At 39.7% G+C, this 17,145-nt stretch overlaps 1 long non-coding RNA gene across 4 annotated transcripts in view; it reads right to left on the bottom strand.

Annotated features, from left to right (window-relative positions):
- Positions 1 to 15,815, bottom strand: part of LOC109067673 — a 36,738-nt gene extending 20,923 nt beyond the window's left edge. The window contains exons 1-5 of one of the 4 annotated variants that reach the window (XR_006157237.1): positions 15,713 to 15,815; positions 14,600 to 14,632; positions 14,433 to 14,499; positions 14,209 to 14,324; positions 13,040 to 14,131 (exon numbers count right to left, since the gene is read on the bottom strand). This is a non-coding gene — a long non-coding RNA (uncharacterized LOC109067673). Of the gene's footprint in view, positions 1 to 13,039; positions 14,132 to 14,208; positions 14,325 to 14,432; positions 14,633 to 15,234; positions 15,259 to 15,712 lie in introns of those variants that run through there. The other 3 variants (XR_006157239.1, XR_006157236.1, XR_006157238.1) reach the window with 3 other exon arrangements.
- Positions 15,816 to 17,145: the final 1,330 nt, after the last annotated feature.

Here is a 17,145-nt window from a genome sequence, read left to right as displayed (position 1 = left end):
AATACTCTACAAGAGAGATATGAGAGATGTAGGCACACTTGAAGGAATATGAACAAGCGTGTGTTTTGGTTGGGTTCTTTTATTTCAGCCAGCGTCATTCGCAAAACAGCTCCGTACCACACAGTACAACATGACTCAATACCGATAGTCTCGTTCAAAACCTCGCGTGAAACTAACTTTTCTTTTTCTAGGTTTTTCTCCCGGGGGGTTTTTCTCTCTGGAGCTTACTGCCACCAACTGGACACCCATCACATAGCTGTATACTACAAATTGACATGCATGTACTGAATAATTAAATAACCATTATTAATAAAATAACTGAAATTACAAAAAACTATTACATTGGGGGGGGGGTCTAGCTTTTAACTCACCAATTATCTTATAAACAATTATACTATTCTATCAATGTATATTCTAGATTTCCCCCACATTCTCCCCTACAAAAAAAAGAATGTAATGTCCCGACATTCTCAGAATAAATTACTGGTTATCTACCTGTAGATCATTTTTCTTTGGTAGGAGTCAGTGATACAACAGTTTTAGTACTCTCGTGCTATACTGTCACACTACACACAACATGTATCTCCTTTTCCATGCAGTGTGTTTGTAGCAGACATCATTGGTGCACCATGATCTTCTACCACCATCGCTGTTTTTATCAACAGGAATCTGTACTTTCACTGAAGGAATCTAACCTTGCACCATTGAAACAATTTACTAAATGTTTTCTTCTGGAATGTGATGGTAATTGTATTTTTCTCTCTCAAACAAAAATATGAACTCAATCTTATTCTGATCTTAATTTAACCATTTTAACTAGAACTAATTACTGTGATTTAATTCAGCAGTTTACCCATCTACAATACTAGGCTGACCTAGAGTATGGTAAGTAAACAATTTTTTTTTGTTTTCTGTTTCTCAAAGGATATACTCTTTTGCAGGCAGGTTGTGAAGGAGTCTCCCCGTCACTCTCTTTCAGGATCATCAGTTTCTCCAGCCTCCTCTCTGGATGACGACACATCGTCTTCTCCCCTTTCCTGCTCCTTGTTCATGTTCAAACCTCTGATTCTGCATCGTTCAGCATCACTGTGTCTTCTGAATGAGGTTCTGGAGGTTCTCCGATGCTCTGATTCTCCTTTTTGACTGGCACTCCAACCAGGCATTTTTCCAATCATCCTCACCATCTGAACTATCCCAGAATGTTGATTTTGCTGTTGTCAATGTTTTTTCAGTCTTGGCCTTTTTTCTTGTTTTCTTTTTCAGGTCTTCCCGGTAAACATTCTCTCTCTGCAGGTAAGTAGTCACACGGTAACAAGAGGTTCCTGTGTAGTGTTCTTGTTTTCCCTTTGCCTTGTTCAGGTCGAACTTCATATACCGGACTATCCTGGTACTTCCTCTTGGTGACGACATAAACTTGTTCCTCCCCAAAATGATCGAAGCTTCCCAGGTCCACCTTTTTCCTTGAAGTTCCGAACAAGTACTCTGTTCCCAGGGATCAGTTCAGCTCCGTGTATTTTCTTATCATACAAAGCTTTACCTCTTTCTTTCTCTTTGTGTGACACTCTTGAGGCTAACTTGTAAGCTTCTGTCATTCTCTTTCTCCAGTCCTCAGCATAGTCATGCCAACATGAGCTTTGGTTCTTTGCTGGTACACCGAACATGATATCAATGGGCAGTCTGGGGGTACGGACGGCCCCTACCTTACGGCCGAACAGGAGATAATAGGGAGCAAACCCTGTAGCCTCACTTTTCGTACAGTTGTATGCATTCACAACTTTTGCAAGTGACGTCTTCCAGTCAGCTTTGGCGTTTTCTGGTAAGGTCCTCAGCATTGCTAGCAAAGTTCGATTAAACCGCTCAACTTGACCGTTGCCCTGCGGGTGATACGGTGTCGTGTGGGAGCCTTGCACGCCACTGTACTCTTGCAGCTTTGAGAACAGCTTGTTATCAAACTCCCTACCTTGGTCGTGATGCAGTTTTGTCGGGAACCCAAAACTAAAACAAAGTCCCCCGAACACCTTCTCAGCCGCTGTCTTGGCGCTCTTGTTTCTGCATGCATACGCCTGTGCGAATCGCGTGAATGAAGTGGTCCATCACAACTAAAAATTGTATTCATACCCTCCCTTACTCTTCTCTAGGTGCAGAAAATCAATAGAGACCAGCTCAAATGGATAAGTGGTGGTGATGTTTACCAGAGGAGCTCGGGTCAGTTTGTTTGGAACGCTTGCTTCTCAAGCAACTACAAAACACGTGTGACAAAATGTTTCCACTTCCTTTTGCATGTGGGGCCAAATAAAAACCGATCTCTAATTAAGTTCAGCACCCTTTCTGCTCCCAGGTGGCCCATGTCTTGATGTAACTCCTTATAAACGAGCTCATGGTATGTCCTAGGCAATACCAACTGATCACGAGTTGCTGTTTTCCGAAAACAATAGACCATGTTCATCCAGGTATAATTTTGCTCTTTCCCTCATCCAGTCCCCGAAGCTCCTCTACCCTGACTTCTGTTCACAGGCCGGGGTTTCATTTTTTAGATAAGTAACAGCTTCTCTGATTTCAGGGTCTTCCTCTTGGGCCTTTTCTCAGTACCTCCTTGGGGATCTCTGCAACTGAAGTGAATAGCTCCTCCTCCTGTTCTCCCGACAACGCGGTTTCAATTGTAAGTGGACACAACCACGGCCCTCTCTCCTGACTCTGTACTACCGCGGACTGAGATAAGCTGACCATGACTTCTGGGTGCACTTCTTTATGAACAGGTTTTCATGTACTGTTCCATATCCAGCGGCATACGCGACAAGCCATCCGCGTCCCCATTTGACTTTCCTGGGCGGTATTTGATGCTAAATCGAAAGTCAGCAAGTTCCGCTACCCATCTGTACGTTTGTGGCATTTAAACTTGGCTGTTGACATCACATATGTGAGAGGGTTATTGTCCGTGTACACAATGAATGATGGTGCATGATAGACATAATCCCTGAACCGCTCACATATAGCCCACTTCATGGCCAAGAACTCCAACTTTCCTGAGTGGAGATGGTAGTTTTTTCTGGGGGGGTTAGGGGTTCTTGATCCATACGCTATTACCACTAACTTGCCTCTTTGCCTTTGATAAAGCACCGCACCAAGGCCTTCCTGTGAAGCGTCGCAATGGAGTACCAAAGGGTCATCCAGATATGGATATCCCCAGCACTGGTGGGTGTTAGATAAATAATCGATTAACTCACACAGGGCCTTTTGATGTTCATCTGTCCACGTGACTGGATGTGATGACACAAGCTGTCCTTGGCCATGTTTCCCTTTTCCCTTTCCGCTTCATCTGTACTCTCCCTATTGGTGTCTTTTTTTCGGCGAGCAGCAGATAGAGAGGTACGGCCTTGCGGGAAAAGTTTTCAATGTATGATCGGTAGTAGGAGAGAAATCCTAACAATTTTCTCACCTCACCTACTGTCTTAGGGGTCCTTTCTTTCAGTGCTTGGACAGGAGCAACGTCAGCCGGGTCCATCGTGTACCCATCTTTTGTCACCAGCCTCCCTAGGAATCGTACCTGATTTCGGAACACTTCACATTTTCGAGGCGTTAGTTTAGTTTGACACCATGATTTTGATAACACTGCAGCACTTTTCTAATGTCCTGAAGATGATCATCAAATGTTTTAGAATGAACTAAATTATCATCCAAATATGGTTGACATACCTCATCACGCAATTCTCTCCAGGCACTCCTCCATGCTCCTTTGGAATTCAGCAGGTGCATTTTGACAATCCGAAAGGGACCCTCACCCATTCATATAGTCCCCACGGTGTAATGAAGGCAGTGAGAGGTCGGCTGGATTCTTCTACAAAACCCTGGTGATAGGCTTTGCCTTGATCAAGGACTGAAAACCAGGTGTTGCCTGCCAAGCTGTCGAGCATGTCCTGTATGCGGGGAATAGGGTGTCTATCTGGAATGGATTTATTGTTTAACTCCCGATAGTCACAGCAGAGGCGGAGAGTTCCATCTTTTTTACGCACACAGACTACTGGTGAAGAATATGGTGACTTAGATCTAGTAATCCACCCCTTATTTAACAGATCCTCCAGGTATTCTTTCACCTCTCTGCGAAGTGGCTTCGGGACTGACATGTATGTGTGCTTCACGAATGTGGTATCATGGAGGCGGATTTTTAGCTGGAGAGATGGAATACATCCTACATCGCTGTCATCACGAGCAAAAGCACCACTCTCCTCCCTTAAAAGCTGCTTCACCTTCTGCTGCTGTTCAGGTTTTAGGTGATCAATCCATACAGGAGGGTCCCATAGGTTTTCTTTTTGAACCGTTAACGTTGTATTTGCGTTTTCTGTAGATTGTCTGACTTGTTCACCATCTTTTTGGAACAGGCTTTGGCTAGTGTGACCAACAGTCGCACATGCAACCTCTTTCTGAGCGGTCACTGGTCTCACCTCGGCAGGGTAGATGTCTTTCACTCGCTGTATATGGCCCAGAACTGCCCGTGGAGGCAAGTCAATGTCATGAGTAGTATCATTGATCACAGAAATACAGATGCGTGAACAGGTCCCTCTCTTAACCCTCTGGAGTCGATTAACGCGTATACGCGTTTTGGGGTATTTTCTCCTGATAACCCCGAAAAGAACTTAAATTACACTTTCAGTTTTGATCGTACAGATAAGTGCAATACATCAATCGAATCTGTAAAGGGTCTACTTTTTTTTGTATACAGACATAATAACAACAAAACTTTGTGCACTTATAAAATAAAGATAACAAACAAGGAGTGCTGTCTGCAGCCTTTGTCTGCGCTGATCTTCAGATACAAATGCGTCATTAAAATGAACTGTAACTCAGTGAATACTCAACGAAGAGACATGAGAGAGATATCTATAGAAAGCCTGACATGTCTACTTTTAAACTAAACAAGTGATGCTGAAAACAAATATTCTGTGATAAAGAAATCCATATGAAAACAACGCGATGTCCGTTTTTCACATCTCCCTTCATTATCTTCTAATGCGACCACGCCCCCGCGCCGAGCGCGCCTTTGAGGAAGCGCGCGCCTTTTGAATACGCCCACACAACAAAAAACAACACACAAAAAAAGACAACTCAACTATATTGTTCTTCAAGTTTTTATTATTTTACTGTTTGCTTCGCGATGAGAGGAATAAGACATAATTCACCCCAAAAAGATGTGATGTGGTTGAGGATTTGAGATTTGGATTTCCTCAGAAAAAAGAATGAAGCACTTTATTCAGCACAGATCATAAACATGAGTAAGTCTCTCTTTTTATTGATTTATATACTTGTACTAGTTTTCACATAACGTGTAAACATTTTACTAGTTAGACTTTTTCCAAAGACATTTTCCAAACTATAATTCCTGACTAAATGTATAATCAAGTGAAATATTATGAAGTTTCAATAACAATATACACTACTATATCATTCAAAAGCTTGATGTAAATAATATAAATGTACCAATAAATGTAACTGTAACAAATGTAACAAACAATGCTGTTCTTTCAACTTATCCCCCCTAAAAAACCTAAAAAAATATTCTCAGCTCTTTTCAACATTAATAATAATAATAATAATAATAATAATAATAATAATAATAATAATAACAATAATAATGATAATAATAACAATAAATGTTTTTTTTGTAGAAAATAAGATTGTTAAAAGGATTTCTGAAGGATTGTGTGACTGGAGTAATGATGCAAAAAATTCAGCTTTGAAAGTCAGCTTTGATTTTTCCTAATAAACTGTTTAACTGCACTCACAAGTGAATATTAAATTATGTTGTGGGATAATTAAATATATTCTAAATAAACTACAAACATAAAATTAAATAGATTTATTTTGTCCTCACATTCTTTCTTGTAACTCATCCCTCTCAGTGACACAGCTGACTGAATGGCTCATTATGCAGCTCATTATGCAGGTCTTTGTCTTCTCAGGTGTGAATTCATGATAGTTGACGCCTACTCGCATATGACTTTTACCAACAAAAAAGGGTCTTAGAAAATTTAAATCAATATATTGTTTTCTGTAAGTGAGTAAACAAGATGATTTTCACATCATTTAGAAAAAAAAAATTCTAGGCTACAAGCTCCAGTTCTCAAAATATCTGGGAACCAATTTTCTGTATGTGTTTTATTGCCTTTTTCAAGTGATTTAACATTTTTAGTTTTTCACTAACCACGCATAACATTTTTTTTTCTCAAAAACACAATCATGTACATACATGCTGCTCACATATTATTATAGCCCAGTTTGTGCTGATTACAGTGAGATTAGACTTTAGCCATTTAGATTCATTCATTCATTCATTAGACTTTATTGTCCACCTTAGTGGAAATTTGTCTTCGACTTCTCCGAACAGAAATACATCAATGACACCACATTTAAACTTACATTAAAATACACACAGTTAAGAGTACAACACTACCACCATCAACATACAACAACAGAAAATGGAAAGCAGCGCAGCTGATTGAAATAAGATAGGTTTCGGTCTACAAAAAACACATTTTTAAAAACTATTTCAGTTTAGATTAAGTTCCTGTATGGCATGGGGAATAAAAGATCTCTTATAGATGTTCCGGCTCGCCCTTGGGACCCTGAATCTACGGCCAGATGGAAGCAATTCAAACTCTGAGTTTAGTGGGTGTAGGGTGTCTGTTGATATCTGTCGGGCCTTCATAAATACCGCCTTATCAAATACATCCCCAAGATGCCTTTGTGACTTGCCAATCACCTTCCCTGCCGTATTAACAATTTTAGAAAGCTTGTTTTTATCTTTCACATTCAGGTTACCATACCAAGCTGTTATATTAAACTGTAAAATACTTTCTACAAGGCCCCTATATGCCATCTCAAGAATATGCTGACTGACCCTGAAACTCCTCAGTTTTCTAATTAAAAAAATTCGCTGATTAGCTCTCTTAAAAATACTCTCTGAGTTAACATTAAAGCTTAAAGTACGATCAATGATTGTACCCAGGTACTTAAAATTTTCAACTACTTCCACAGGCCGGCTGTCAAGTACAACAGGGTTGATGTTACTGGCCCCTCTTGGTTTCGTTTGTATTATAAGTTCTTTTGTTTTAGTCACGTTAATTTCCAATTTAACAGTCTGACACCAATCCTGCAATAAAGTGACTTGGCTAAAATAAGCTTCCTCATGTGCTGCATTATTTTCTGTGAGAAGTCCTACCAAGGCCATGTCATCAGAATATTTAAGTAAACTAACATTGGTGCTGTGCACAGTCATATCATTTATATAAATTGAAAACAACAAAGGTGACAACACACAGCCTTGTGGTGCTCCAGTGTTTATAACAAGCTCATCTGAGTAGACCCCATTCATTAAGACTCTCTGAGGGTGGTCAGTTAAGAAACTTCTAATCCAGTGAATGAGCCCACCATTCACATTCATCCTATGAAGTTGTTCTAAAAGAATGTCAGTTTGCATAGTATTAAAAGCAGAAGTAAAAATCAATAAAAAGAACCCGAGCAAGTGACTTTGGTTGTTGCAAATGTTTAGCTATTTGATTTACAAGAGTAAGAGTTGCGTCCTCTGTGCCCCTGTGTGACCTATAGGCAAATTGAAGGGGGTCAAGTTGATTCCCAACAGAAGACATAAGATGGGTACTGACCACTCTCTCCATACACTTAGCTAAGAGTGGAGTGAGTGCCACTGGTCTAAAGTCTCCAAGGGCTATAGCCTTAGAGACTTTAGGCACAGGTATTATTGTGGATTTCTTCCATGAATTTGGACAAACCCCACAATTCAGCAAAATTTGAAACAGCTGAGTGAGAACCCCTTTAAGCTGCTGAGAACATACCTTTAACACCCTTCCTTGGAGGCCATCAGGCCCAGGTGCTTTGTTTGGTCTAATTTTAGAGAGACTCATGGCTACTTCTTCTTCAGAAAGCTGTATATGTTCATAGCTACCAATCTGATCACAGGTAATACTACAGCCTATTTTTGGGTCTCTCACATCATATCTTCCATAGAAGATGTTTAAATCATTAACAAATTTACCACAATCTGCCACGTTTACACTTTGTTTTTTTCCTTCCCTACCCATTATTGTGTTTAATCCCTCCCAAGCTTGTTTTGCATTACCTGTACAGAATCTTTGTTCAACCTTATTCTTAAAATCTATTTTTGCTGTAAAAACCTTGCGATATTTATAAGAAACTGAAAAAAGCACAAATGTCAGGGCATGACAAAACTTCTCCAGGCCCCAAAAATACCCTTAGACTCCAGAGGGTTAAGGCAAACAATGTTTTCCTCCACCCTCAATCCATCTGGCCACTTCGCGCACTCATCCGGTACAAAAAGAGCATCTTGATCAGATAGCAAAGGGCCCGTTTTGATGCAACATTTGACAGCTCTAGCATGTTGGGCAGGGATTTTTGTTACTGACTTTCCTACCTTCACTACTCCATCACTGAACACTTCGTCTTGGCTTCTCACTAAGTTCAGCAAAACCTCTGCTTTCTTGCAGTCACAGGACAGTGCAGTACTCATTGCTTTGGTCTTCTACATTGGTAGGTCGCTCTACACCACTGTTCAACAGGTACTCAATGACATTGTAACCAATGATGGGCTCCTCTGCCACTTCATCGTCACCACATACCAATACAGGTACCTCCAGTTCAACGGTGTGTGTTTTGTCTGTTCCCAGCTTGAATGTCACTTCGACCCAGCTTTCAAACGGGATCACTGTTTGATTCACTGCTCGACCGGTGAGGGTTCCAGGGCCTAGGATCTCTTCAAGGCCACGCAGTGTTGTGTGTGGGAGATGTTCTTTTCGCCACTTTTCATTCATGAGACAGACTTGTGAGCCAGTATCCCATAGCGCTTTTGTTGCTACACCATCAAAGAAACAGTTCACCATACATTTTTCTCCGATCAAATTCAATAACTGTGCATTATGTTTGGTGGACAGCTGATTAGTAGTTATGGATCTGATATGCTGCAGAGGACACTCCTTTCGCTTTACTGCTTCCTGAGTTTCCAGCTGCTTAATGCCATCACACAAGGTGTCATATTGATGTTCTGGCCACAGTGAGGGTGTGGTGTGAGTTGTTACTGCCATACTGTTAGCTGAGTGTCCTCTTTTGGTTCTTCCTGTAGGTGGTCCCCTGCACCCTCTGGAAAGATGTCCACTTTGCCCACATTTAAAGCAATGATCACACTGGTCACCTCTGCCATTATCTTGACATCCACGGCATCCTCGCTTCCTTTCTCTGGGCTGCGTGGAACGGTAAGTACTCATCGCTTTCCTCATTTCTCCGATCTCCTCTTTCAGCTGTTTAACGACCTCATAAAGCTCAGAGTCTTTCTTGTCCCATGACTTGTGGAGTTTTCAAAGCTTTTAATTGTGTGCATGTGGGACTGTTCTTTACCTCCCACAGCATGACCCGTCCTCTCTTGACTTTGACGTAGTTCTACTGGAACCTCACTGACTTTAGTTTCTTTGATGTTGGCATTTTTCTTGAACTTTTGCTGTCGTTCACACTCAAGACTTGCAGCTTCGTTCATAGCTGTGATGAGGAACCTCATCTGTGATTGTAGGATCATCAAGGCAAGTTTTTAGCTGATACTTAATGTGATCGTTCGATAACCCTGTTCCTAGTGCGCGCAGAAATCTTCTCTGTATGATATCAGGGCTGTATGGTTCTTCTCCATCTGGTTCTCGAGCAGCAGCTAAAAGTCTTTCCTTCAACTCAATGGCACGGAATAGGAAGTTTTGTGGTGACTCACGGCTCTCTTGAGTGAGTGATGTTTATCAGCCGATGATACAGGTCTGTGGAGCTTTCTTCCTTATAATGGCCTTTAAGAATCGTGCGCAGCTGAGAAAGGGTTAAATCAGTCTTGATCTCCAGCATATCACGCAGGCTCATACCTGGACTCACCGCTCTTATCACAGCATCAATAATTTCAGACTCTCTGTGTCCCTTGTTCACTCCAGCATCAATTTGGTGCATCAAATTGTTGTATGAAAGCTTATCTTTCTGACCACGTTCTCCAATTTGGCCATTAATCTTAAAATCACGCCCGGATAGTGACTTCAGGAACTGCATGATGATGATCAGAAAACACAGGGGGACTTGACACATCAGGAACTTTCAAACTCAGACGTTAGATTTCGTTTTTTAACACATTTGTTGACAAACTCAAACTGATGCTGCAATTCTGTGTACTGTCTCTTTAAATGCGCGAGCTCCGCCGAATTTCTTCTGTCTGCGTCACTACTGCAATCTTGTACCGCGCGGGGGGTCGCTGCTTTGCGTCATCTTGCTAGAAAACTCTAACAAATCTAACACATGTTGACAGGCTACATCGTCATCTTCCGTCTCTATAACATTCTCTACTGATTCATTTATTAATCTGATCAGCGAGTGCCTTTTGGTTTGTCCCTCCTCCACTGACAGTTTCACATACACACACACCTCGTGCAGCTGATTGAGCCGCAGCCGGAGCAACGCAGCGCTCAGCTGATCTTGCAGTTGCTCAGTGTCCATGCTCAGCGTCTTTGTAGACAACTACCTCAAAACGGCACCGCCGATCCCAATCCTCGTCGCCAGTATTTTGTAGCACACTTGAAGGAATGAACAAGCGTGTGTTTTGGTTGGGTTCTTTTATTCAGCCAGCGTCATTCGCAACAGCTCCGTACCACACAGTACAACATGACTCAATACTGATAGTCTCGTTCAAAACCTCGCGTGAACTAACTTTTCTTTTCTAGGTTTTTCTCCGGGGGGTTTTCTCTCTGGCTTACTGCCACCAACTGGACACCCATCACATAGCTGTATACTACAAATTGACATGCATGTACTGAATAATTAAATAACCATTATTAATAAAATAACTGAAATTACAAAAACTATTACATGGGGGCGGTGTCTAGCTTTTAACTCACAATTATCTTATAACAATTATACTATTCTATCAATGTATATTCTAGATTTCCCCACAGAGAGATATTTCTATAGAAATCTTGACATGTCTACTTTTAAACTAAGCAAGTCTTATCGACATCAAATATTAAGTAATAAAGTAGGCTAATCAATATGAAACCAACGCGATGTCCAGTCTTTTACGTCTCCCTTCACTAACTCTATGCGACCACGCCCAATAATGATGCGCGGGTCGGGGTTTTTTCCAACCCGCGGGTCCCGCTTTTATGAAATTATTTGGCCCGCCCCAACCCATCCCCGCAAATAAAGTAAAATTTCCTTACCCGCCCCAACCTGACCCGCAGGTTATGAGGCAGCCTATTATGATTCAGCTATCAAACTGCCCAGCTATTTCACTTCAGCACTGCATTTCTCACACACACACACACACGCGCGCGAGGATTAGCGCATGTAGCCGGAGAAGTCTCTATCCACAAACAGACGTCGTACATCGTCTGCAGATATAAGGTTTTTCATTGCACTTTAACAAGTTATTTGAACGGCCTATATATGTGTAATATTTTAAACGAGCCCTCACTAACTGAGTTTAATGCCACAGTTATGTTAGAATGCATCTCATTCTTGTTTCTGCGGCGGTGCGTCGAGCTCGTCATGAGGCGCGCCGTCCGGAGCGTTGTATGACTGATGCATCAGTTGAAAGTCGTGACATTTGTCAAGTATGGTGACCCATACTCGAAATTGGTGCTCTGCATTTAACCCATCCAAGTGCACAAACAGCAGTGAGAAGTGAACACACCGTGAACACACACCCGGAGCAGTGGGCAGCTAAATATCCAGCGCCCGGGGAGCAACTGGGGGTTCAGTGCCTTGCTCAAGAGCACTTCAGCCATGGGTATTGAGGGTGGAAGAGAGTGCTGTTCATTCACTCCCTCCCACCTACAACTCCTGCCAGCACCGAGACTCGAACCTGCGACCTTCTGGTTACAAGTCCAAGTCTCTAACCATTAGGCCACAGCTGCCCCCTTTTTTTTTTTTTAAAGTGAATTCAATTCAGTTCAATTCAACACTACCTTCAAATATATGAACTTACCTGTTTTGAATAGCCTACTTTATATTTAACGTGTTTGTTTATGTCCAATATTAGTGTTAAACTGTTGGACTTCAAATGAAATCTACTATTGATTTTCACCGTTGACTGACTTTGCAGAACATTTAGACTGATAACTTCCGTGCGCAGATGCAGCAAATTTGTCACAGGACGCGCGATATGACAGTTGCGTCCGACTACATATGAACTAGCCGTTTTAAATACAGTATTTTTATATTTAACGTTAGTTTATCAGTATGTTTGAAAGTATTTATATTTTTTATTATTATTGGTGATTCCGGCTCTCTCTCGGGCACCTGCGCGGTTTAAAAAAAAAAACAGTTATGCTATGACAAGAACAAAGAGTCTCTCTCTTGCTCCACCCATGCACGATAATATTGTGTATCGTCGATCTGATCTGATTTGAAAAATTACCACATCGCCCAACACTACAATATGTTTTTGTTGTTGTTGTTTTGTTTTTAATGACCCGCCCCAACACGCCCCGCAAATAAAGTTACAATTTCTTTACCCGCCCCAACCCGACCCGCGGGTAACCCGCGCATCACTACGCCCACGCGCTATAGATATATAAACATCCATGTGAAGCGCGCGGCGCTTAAACATTATTAATATCATGTTTTTAAATATGATGGTTTCATTCTAAACACATGGTGATTATCTCCAAGAAGGACACCCAACATAATATGGTATTTAGCATCTGAATCTAACCATATCATGTCAACAAATGGAAAAGTCAGCAGTCTATTAATTATCATGTTAATCACGCTACAGCGGGGGCGCTTTTTACCCCAAATACCATACATTTAAATATTCTTTCATTTAAAAAGCGTTGCTTTAATTATAATAATCAAAATCATAAAGAAGACCTTTGTCTCAAAATATATGCACTGATTTTAGCTATTCTCATTTGCTACTTAAATCAACAACATTAAATAAATATATATATATATATATATATATATATATATATATATATATATATAAATATATATATATATATATATAAGATCAAGCAAGCACAGAATCAACTTTGCGCTGCTGCGCGCGATCGTGTCAGATATCAAACAGATAACCCCCCCCGTGTTTTGTTCTGTTTTTTGACAGAAGCACATATCGGACAATTTTAAAAATATCAGCATAAACAAAACTGATTTCAAATTTAATTTAAGCACTTTCAAGGACCTATGTTAGTTTTCAAGTACTTTCCAGGCCTTGAATCCATATGTCTGAAATTCAAGTACTTTCAAGTACTTTCAAGAAGCGTGGGAACCCTGAATTTGGAACTCAGTGTTATATATAAGTATCGTGATAGTATAGTGTATCGTCCCAGCTCTAGTTACTACAGTCAAAACAATAAAACTCTTCAAGAGCACACAATAACTGAGATTTAAAACTGTTAAAAGAAAAGGCTCAAAATATTGCACAGATATAATACACTGCACATCAATATCTCTTCCCTTGGTGTTTTGAACATTTCTATGTGTAGTGCTGAACGCTGTGACTCTATGTGGCTTCAAGCACCGTCATTCTGTGCACTGGTTGCGCATAAGCACTATGCGCTGTATAGGAGCCATACCCTTTCATATTATAATACTTCAGCGCAATTAAAGATTATTAGTCTTTCTTGTTCTGTCCTGTCTATCACACATGTTGCTGCCTTCATTACTGTGATATATGTTAAAAAGAAATGTCCTTTAATTTTATAGTATATAATTTATATATATTAATATATTTATGCTACTTGTTTTTCATAAATTTATTTTACAACAATATAAAGAGCAATGTGTAACATTTTACCAGATTTAGTCCTACACTTATTAACTTTTATCCTCAAGATGTTTTGTGAATATGGGCCCAGGTCAACACACAGAAATATAGAAATTCTACACTGATTTAAAAAAAAACTGCACTGGTATCAGATCAGATCGGAATTGGCAGACATTACCTGTCTCTCCTCCTGAGCCTTTAGTCGTGTGGGTCCAGGAAGGCTGTTTGTATATCTGGATACTGCTGCACAAATCTTTCAACCATGAGAAATGCAGTTTTAGCATATCCTCACGTCCAGGACAGCAGAATGGTCAGGATGACCTGAAACATATAACAAACTGAAATCAATTTAAATGTATTTAGTCTTGCCTGAGTGATGCTGAAACAACCAGGTTTACTTTTTCACCCAGGATTCACTGCTTCCTATGGAACAGTCTTCATGATGAACGATCTCTCGATCCTGGATCCTTGCTGACATCCACTTGGAGATGATTTAGATGATATGTGGTTGTGTCTAAAGGTTAATGAATCAACGTTACAAGAATACTGATAGCAGCACTATTGATCCTGTAGCTTATATCATTCTTTTCAGTATTGAACAAGTCAGGAACCAAATTAGTACCAGTGTTTGAAACCCGTCTCTATTTGTAATAGTTGTCTTGTTGCTGCTGCCCAGACTGTCTCTCCACCTGATGATTAAAAAAAAGTATGTTAGTTTTACAGCAATGAATAAAACATTTAAACTGCTAGGTGGCAACAAATGAATATCTTTTCTTATAAGCAACTCACTGAATCATTGACTCAACTGGTGGCAGTCAGGACCTAAAAAAGTGAACCATTTGTTTATTAAATATTTGTTGAAACTAAAGTATCAGATCTATTTGAGAATGAAACTAGCATAAAAAGTATGCATGCGAAAAACACCATTAACACCAATAATGAGCAGATGACAGGATTTACAGGTCACTTGAGGGAGAAAGGGGAAATTATTAATCCCACATACACTGAACATGATTTCGGCAGCCTCGGTCTAATTAACGTTAAACTTTATACAGCGGTTTATATTCAAGTTCACAATATGACAAGCGTGAGCATCATCAAGCGCGAGCGGCAGACATTCAAACAAACTAATTAACGTTACTACGGTTAAATTTAGCAAAGAATTAGAAAGTGAATATTGTATAGTTTATCGTGTTAAATGTAAAATAATTTTAAAAAGGTATAAAATTGTATCTCAAGATTTTAATAGTTAACGTTATCTTAGACCGCCTCTGAGACTGCTCTTGAGCTAATACCAAACAGAGCATTTTATTTATTAAACTGAATAAGAAAACCTACAAAAATACAAAACACTACTCCTCTTTGGTGACATCTAACTTTATATCAGTAGAAACTATGAATAAAAGTAGATTTATAGCGCTTACCTTTTCCTCCGTGTCCGTCCGCTGGAAGATGATGACCGTTAATGACGGGCACGCGCACTTAACGTTACAGTACTCAGAAAGTGACGCGCGCTGCTAGTTTAAATGTTAATTTGTCCTGTGCCCTCTTTCAATAAATCTCTGTCATTAACAAACATTATCACTAACACATTTGCTAAGCAAACTATTTGTTATTTGTTTTGTCGTTAATTTGATAAATGTTTTATATATCTAAAAATATAATAATAATTCATGCCATCTTTTAAAATGCTTGATGAATTTAGTATATTTCTCAAATAATAGGCTATTCAAATGGTATCTAATAATAATAATACATGTAGTGGAATAATATGAAAAGTTATCTGGAGACCAGCTGATCACGTCGCTACAACGTCCCCAATGGGACTAACTAGCGACGTCTTTTGACGTGCCCGCGACGTTTCTGGGATGTTAGCCGAGATCCTAAAAAATGGAACTTTACCACGACGTCCTCACAACGTTGCCATAAAGTAATGTCGCGCTGACCAAATGACGACGAACTGGCGACGTCCTCACAACGTTCTGTGTTTGCTGGGTTGTTTGCACTTTTTTTTTTTTATCAATAGGCTACTGTTATCAAAAGTTATTGTTTTGTGTATATAACTCCTGAATAAAAATAAAAATGTGTTTGGTTTGATTTAAAAAAAAATACATATTTTAAACGTATTTGATTGGTTTGTCGACAGAGAGCGCGGAAATGTTTGCTAAGCATAACGCCACCGCTTAACGTTCATTCAATAATAAAGACACGGTTGAGTGTTGCTGTGAGACTGACACGTTATGGTTCTGCTGTGATCTTTGAACTATTTTCGCTGCTGAAACAACAAAAACAGTCAATATTGCATCTAAAATGTAAGTGACTTAATATTAATTACTTGTTTAGTGAGCTGTCATATGAAATCGGTCACATTTTCAATCGTGATGTGATGTTGCTTAACTGTATCATGTTATTAAAAACTCCATTTTTACCGCAGTATGTTAACTGAGTTTAACTCACTTTGTGTTTGCTGCGCTCATTTGTTTCGATTTCTCCTCGAGAGGCAGCGCAGCCTTGTTCAGGGGCGTAGAATTAGGGGGGGACAGCAGGGACGTGTCCCTACCAATATCCAGCGAATGCCAAACTGTCCCTAGCAATAATTTTGATCAAACATTTAAATATTTTGATGTGTTTTTGTAATTTCGGACGCATCTGAAATGACATACTATTGATATTACCTGAGAAGTTTTATGTAGAAATTTGTGCGCTTTCAATGACGCGCATTTAATACATGGCGAATGTAATAGTTAACCGGAGGAGAAGCGCAGCGCCGCGATTAGAACAACTCACAGGTATTTTACCCAAATCAAGACAGCAGTCCAAAACAGTTAATACAGAAGTTCACTTCAGGATTTAACAAAGTTGCATCGATGAGTTTGAAGTTTTTTGAAGGTGTTTGAGAAAGCGCAATCTATGGCTATTATTAGCTCCCTATATAAAGCATACGGACAGAAAAAGATTGTGAGTTTAAGATACACAATCTTCCAGTCTAGGATAAAGTGATTATGAACATTAACAATAATTTGGAACAAATATAATGTGATTTAATGGTAATATATATATATATATATATATATATATATATATATATATATTATATATATATGTGTGTGTGTGTGTGTGTGTGTGTGTGTGTGTGTGTATGTGTGTGTGTGTGTGTAAGTGGCACTCTGTTGTGCAGCAGGATTTGGAACAGCATCCTGAGCCGCAGCGGACAAACTTTAACTTTAAATTGATGTTTAACAAATCAAATGTTAGCTGAAATATCCACAAAATAGAAAAACAACAATAAAATAAAATTGCAATAAAAGTGTGTGGTTCAATCAGATGTGCATGAA

This window comes from Cyprinus carpio, chromosome B19 (assembly GCF_018340385.1).
Source record: "Cyprinus carpio isolate SPL01 chromosome B19, ASM1834038v1, whole genome shotgun sequence".
Classification (NCBI taxonomy): domain Eukaryota; kingdom Metazoa; phylum Chordata; class Actinopteri; order Cypriniformes; family Cyprinidae; genus Cyprinus; species Cyprinus carpio.
This window is presented reverse-complemented; position numbering and strand designations above follow the sequence as displayed.